The sequence below is a fragment of the Cryptomeria japonica genome, chromosome 8, assembly GCF_030272615.1.
Source record: "Cryptomeria japonica chromosome 8, Sugi_1.0, whole genome shotgun sequence".
NCBI classification, from domain to species: Eukaryota; Viridiplantae; Streptophyta; class Pinopsida; order Cupressales; family Cupressaceae; genus Cryptomeria; species Cryptomeria japonica.
The window spans coordinates 54026243-54033355 of record NC_081412.1 but is presented as its reverse complement, the minus strand read 5'-3'; positions in this window follow the sequence as shown (position 1 = coordinate 54033355).

Genomic DNA, 7113 nt, shown 5'->3' with positions numbered 1-7113 from the left:
TCTTATGTAGAATAGGGGAATGGTTTGATCCATACCGAGCATTTAATAATTCAGGTTTACTGTGGTAACAATCATGATCAAGGTTATCATTTTCAGGGCAAGGGCGATCCACAACACTAAGGAAAATTGTGGATGATCCTTAAGTATTCTTTTTAGTAGATTCACCTGGACATGCATTATCCAAGGACTCATGTATCATGTTCCTTATTTCTATCTATCTCTAGCATTAATTTTTTGATCCATTAATGGATCTGGGCTAGACTAGAGGTTTTCTTCCCTCCATTCTTTCCTACCGATGCCCACACTGAATGGAGTTGTAATTATCTTTTATTAACAAAATCTCTTTGGCTTCGGCCTTTTACTGATTTAAAAAAAAAAGTTTGAAAATATATAATTATTCATTAGTACTTGATAATACATTGCTTGGTTAATATTGTGAGAGGGGAATGATTTGAGAATTATTTTTTTATTAAGAATGGGTTTGAAAAGGCCCAAAACCCTATACAAAGGGCTCAAATAAGGAACTAAGGAGATATGAAACAAAAAAACTACAATCTAGCTAAATAAGGAAAAACAACAAACCTAACAATAGCTAGAAACAAATCCAACACGTCGCATCCAAAGGCTTGGAGAGTGAGAGAGAAGCCACCTAAAGAGGACCTTCCTTCCCCTAATAACAATTCTCTAAGATGAGTCATTATCAAAATTTGAAACCTTAGGACTATAGGTGGGAGGGATCGCCCCAATAGACATACAAACTTATACACCTTCATTAGAAGAACTTGAGAAACAAACTTAGTAGAAGAAAAAGAAGGAGCTTCACCAAAACTAGATGAAGAAGATTCGAGAACAGAAGAGAGTGGCTCTATATCCTATGAAAGAGAAACTAAATCATCCACAAAATAATCATTCAATAAATTAGTAAGGTGATCATGAATAACATTCTTTCACCAAGTTGTTGAAGAATGCCTACAAACACTAAGGGAGTAATCAGAGGCCAAATACCTTATAGAAATATGACAAAACATTTTGTTCAATTTGATAAATATTGTGAAGCTACACCGTAGTGTTGCTCTATAAGAATGCAAAGAATACATTTGGATGTCTTTTACTTGTGGTAGTTGAAATAGGGATGTATTAATTCTTCATACAACCTCGTGTCTATTCACTATAAAAAATTTAGATTGATGAAGCTCACGTTGTCTATTAGAATGTATCATATGAAGAAGAAGATTTTTTGGAAGATCACAAGTGTTTTCCTTTCAAGGAGATCCACTTATTTTATTAATTCAAAGGTAAAAATAATTTTTTGATGCTTCTATGTTGAAATTTTTTACACCCTTATATGCAAGAAGCAACACTGGTAATTGGCTATGTGGGGTTACTATCATGACCACATAATTGACACTTTCTATCAAGTGTGATTTTATGATCTTATAGTTCATTGAACAATTATTTTAATTGGTCGCTACAAAATAATGACAAATATATCTCACAAAATTATATTAATTTTTTTTTTCAAATAAATGAAGATGTTTTATGTGTGTTGATTGAAAACATGGTGGAATTGAAATATTTGGTGATTGGAATTAATTCAAGTAGTAGTTGTATTTTGTAGTAGTCAATTGAGCTGACCCAATATCTGCATTCATGATGGGTACCTCATGGAGGTGTGAAAAGTCACTTGGTAATTTTATTTATAAAATCTAATTACTTCTTGCCAAAAATATGATGGGCAAAGTCTCATATAGATGATGTGTTAAGAAGGACCTCAACAGATATTGATATGTGTGTATGGTGGACAACATTTAGTATATATTTTATATTCAGGAATGTATTTTTAGTATTAAGATATGTTGAATCATTCACTTAAACTCTGATACTAATACAATTTTGTGATGGTAGAAAAATGTCTTTCTTCATAATAAGCTGAAATGTTCATAGTTTTAAGTATGTTGATTTCTATCCCATTTCTATCTTGGAAAATATGCATCAAGGAATAGTTATTATACATCAAGGTCTACATGATCTATATACGTTACGAGTTATTGATAATAAATTAACACTTATTCATGTAGTGGCCATGGAACTAGAATAAATTTATTATTTTGAAGAGAATGTTCATATTTATTGCGTATTTTTGGTTTTACTTTTTATTCACTTGTTATTACTAAAATCAATTCAACACACCGAGGAGAATATAGAAAGAAAGATCAAAGAAGAAATAGCAGAAAAGAGAGAGAAAAATAGGAAAGAGAGGGGAACAAGAATAAAAAAGTAAAAGGGAGATAGTAAACACAAATAGTTATATCGCTTTATCTCTTTTTATCTATCTATCTTCCTCTATCCATAGTATATAGATTTCTACCTCTCAAGATGTCTTTGTCTCCCTATGTCTGTCTCTTTAATATCTCTATTCCTCTTTTGAAAAACACAATTAGTATTCATGAAACCAAATTCTACTAATTTTTTTTTGTGTGTTCCTTTCTTATACCAAGTAGGATTATTGAAAAAGAGCAAGAACATCCATTAAAACATAAAGGAGAACTTTTTTTAGTAATGTGATGTAGTTGAAACTTCCCTTGTAGATGTGCAAAATAATTATGAAAGTATAAAAATGGTACACAAATTGTTTGTTGGGATGCATCAAATATGTGGTTGTCATGGATTCTTATGATTATAGAATATGCATAAAATGGACTTGTTGACAAGTTCTTACAAACTTCCAAGGAAATGCAATTGGCACACACAAAGTAATTATAGACACGGTTGCCCTAATTTATCTTTGACTATGCCAGAATAGGAGCTTTAGAATAGGCTTCAATATCCATTAATGCATATGGGAGGGGAGTTTTTGGCCATTTATTAGAAAATTAATTGCTTTGGTGGAAATATATGAAAAATGTAGATCACTACATAGGGCACTTTAACCATTTTTATATAGTTTCTCAAGGAGATGTCATCCCATGGAATGCAAGATTATAGTATATACATTACCTTTAGCATAAGAAAAGAAATCTACAATATAACATATAGTGAATGGGCATACTGGTTTAATTTATTACATTATAGAAAGTTGAAGAGGGAATTATAGTTCACCTATAGAAATTGAAATCATAATGATTAGTAGACCTCACAACGAGTATTAAAATATGTGTGTAGAAAATTCTATTTGCCACCATAGGAAACCCAAAAATCCTTTCCTTATGCTTTGACAAAATTGCCTTCACCACTTTCTTCTTTGCCATTTTTTTCTTTTATCCTTTGCAGATGTAGTTACATGAGAAATCGATATATTCCATTGTCAATGTCATAGAAATTTAAAACAATTCATGATATTTTTCCTCATTGTTGATTATGATCTTACTTACAAAGAGTGTCTTCTCCTTTCCTTTTGCCTCACATCCTAATTTGGGATCCTACCCATTACAAGAGTCTTTGAAGAAAATGCAGAGTGGCTTTCACATTGTTCATAACTATCAATGTAATGCTCAAGTTAATTTTTTTGTCTGTTTATAAATTCCATGTAAAAACAACCTATCAATAATGTTTTATTTATTAATCTATTAATTAAATGAACGATGTTTCAATCACTTGTGAATGACTCTTTGAAATTACAATCACTTACACTTGTCCTTATTACATAAATTGATGAAAATTAAAATAAATCATATAGATCCCAAATCTAAACCACATATAACACCTTGAAATCCATGCTCTACACTAACAACACAAATCATGTGAAACATTTAAACACTAGTATACCTATATTTTAAAAAATCTATGTAAAATTCACCGAGAGATATCAAATTTTAAAATATTTAACATTCATAAAAATGAATAAATTATTTTATCTTCTATGTGACAAACGATAGCTATTCAAGAAAATACTTGCATCAATCCAAAGATTCACTATAAATATGTTATTAGAGGCGTTATGCAAGAAGATTAATTGCAACAATTAATAGAATCACTATAAATATATTATTATAGGTATGTTGCAAGAAGATAAGAACAATTCAACACATGCATTATAAATCATCAAATTGATAGAAGAAAACATATTTACATATAACAATTTTGATGGAAACCTCGCATAATATCTCACACTAATCCTACCAAAAATGTATTAATCAACTCAAAAGTAAAAATAAGATAGATTATTGTTATAAATTAGAATTTGCAATATATTTGAAAAATTATTCAACAAAATAAAATATAGTATATTTAAAAAAATATTTATATTAATATAAATATCATAATTGACATGTAAAAAATACTTATCAATTTTTAAATTATTTTATTTATTTATGTTACTGCATAAAATTAGATGCTTTTAATATGTACAATGAAATTATGTGTTTTAAATTTAAATTTTATATTAGAGTTTATGTTAGCCCCTCCTTACTAAATGTTACGTGTTGATTTGAATTGGGAAACAATTTAAATTATAATTAGCACTATTTTCGTTTCCACATTTACATAATAATTTAAAATTCAAAATAATTATTTGTATATTGATAGAGATTTGTTAATTTAATGTTGTGTAGGCATTAAAACTTTTGTTCACCAATCAAACACTTTCACATTTGGAGGAGAATTTGTCTTCTAGGTCAGTATGCCATTTTTTACAATAATCTATTTTATTTTATTTTTTCGAATAATTTTTAAAATATATTGTAAATTCTAATTTATAACAATAATCTATCTTATTTTTACTTTTGAATTGATTAATAATTTTTTGGTAGGATTAGTGTGAGATATTATGCGAGGTTTCCACCAAAATTGTTATATGTAAATACATTTTCTTCTATCAATTTGATGATTTATAATGCATGTGTTGAATTGTTCTTATCTTCTTGCAACATACCTATAATAATATATTTATAGTGATTCTATTAATTGTTGCAATTGATCTTCTTGCATAATGCCTCTAATAACATATTTATAGTGAATCTTTTGATTGATGCAAGTATTTTCTTGAATAGCTCTTGTTTGTCACATAGAAGGTAAAATGATTTATTCATTTTTATGAATGTTAAATATTTTAAAATTTGATCTCTTGGCTAATTTTACATAGATTTTTTAAAATATAGGTATAGTAGTTTTAAATATATCATATATGTATAATCAATATTACACAAAAGATTAAAAAACAATATGTACAACTTTAATGAGTTATTAACACCACCAACAAAGAAAATGTAAGCTTTAAAAGATGGTAGTAATAATCTTAATGGCCAACTCCAACTAAATCCAATAAATTGTCTGTCTATATTTTCAACTACTTGTGTTACTTTCATGTTATAAATTAAAATAATAATAAAAATCCAAAGAGCATCGATTAAATTGATAATCCAAATGAACGGTACCACATTTATTCCTAGATGTTTGGAACAGACTTGGGCCCTGGATATAATGTCTAGATACCATCCACATCAAAATTGAATCCATTTTAATGAATAAATATTAAGACTTATTTTCCAGGAAAGATTAAAATATCGAGTGCATGTGGTGTGGTGTAGAAAAGTATTTAGCTCCCTTTCATTTTCACTTCAAAAGATAAACATTTACCCTCCAAATCCCTTTCCACGCAACACAAGAAATGAATTTTCCCTGCGCTTGGAACAAACACTATAATTTGACTGTCAACTTACTTTTTTTGAATGGTGCTTAGCTAGGAACAAATACTCTTATCCTAAAACATTTAATTTTGAAAAGCCTAAATACAATGAAATCTGGTAAGAGTTTTTATAAGCTTATTTTATGATTTGGTTTTTTAATTGTGAAAATGTTTTGATTATGCCATGCACAAAGTTGAAAACTTGATGATAATTTTAGCAATGATGGCTATTAGAGTTAATATGGACCCATTGAAGGAGAGAGTACTCTTAAACTCATCAGAGCATTTTGTAATATCTGCTTAGGTTCTGGATAGTGTCCAAAGAATCTCTTTTTCAGGTTCAGAACAGACTGCATGCAATGCATTCTTTCAGAGAGGAGGGAAAGATAGAATCCGTTATTGTAGATGGATTAATGCATGCAATGAAAATGTAGAAGACTTAAGTGGAGAGTGCAGAGAAGCTGAAGGAAAGCTTGCAGAAGGATAGACAGTGCGCATACAGTATTCGATCAAGTGCCTCAAAGAAAATCTCTCTCCCACAAAATATTATGGTCGCAGGGATATACATAAAACAGATATGTTGAAATTGCTATGGAAACTTCAAAATCTATTGTAAAAGAAAAGACTGAGAAAATCAGTTTACATACCTGAAGATTTTGCACAACGGTGCCTTGCTCTCAAGGATGCCGAATAGAATTTTTTTACAGAAATGTTGTAAGATTTTAAAGATGCAATACCACGACTCTTTCCTTGGCGTTCGCTCTTTTGGCATATTAATGTGCACTCTTCTATAACGGTTCTGACAAATTTTATTCCCCTCTTTCACCGGTGCCATTGTACTCTGCCAACTCACCTTATGCCTTACTCACCGCATGCATTACTCACCTTGCATTTTTCTGATATCTTATGTGTAACGTGTCTACCCATTCTTCCGCCAGCGTCAATATACTGCCAAGTCAGCATGTCAATTTTTTTTTAAAAAGCATTTTTGTTTACGGACAACTTGAATCCCATTGTAAATTGCCTCTCGGCAAAATTAGAAAAATATATTAAACATCCCAGCTAAAATTATGGATGAATTATGAATTAAAAAAAAATATATCTAATTTTTTTTTTTTTTTTGACCTTGATAAGTAGACTTCATGAGTTAAATCAAAAATTGTTACTAAAAGGAGTTAGAAATTATAGACGGAGGGATTAAACAAATAGTCAAAGAGTGTGTAGTACTCCAAAAGACACATTCCAAAGAAAAGAAGGAAATGGAAGAGGGAGATGGAGAGTTAGAGGATGATAGAGAGAGAGAGGGGGAGAGGAAGATGAAGGGTAGAGATAAAGATAGAGGGAAAGACGTAGATTGCTATTGTGTAGGGATTAGAAGTTTCAAATACACTACCAATTGGTTCTTGATAAGGGTGTGGTACCACCGTAGCCCGTCAGATGCCCTTAATTAATCAATCTATTAGAATAAGAAATTAGAATTCTTATTTTAA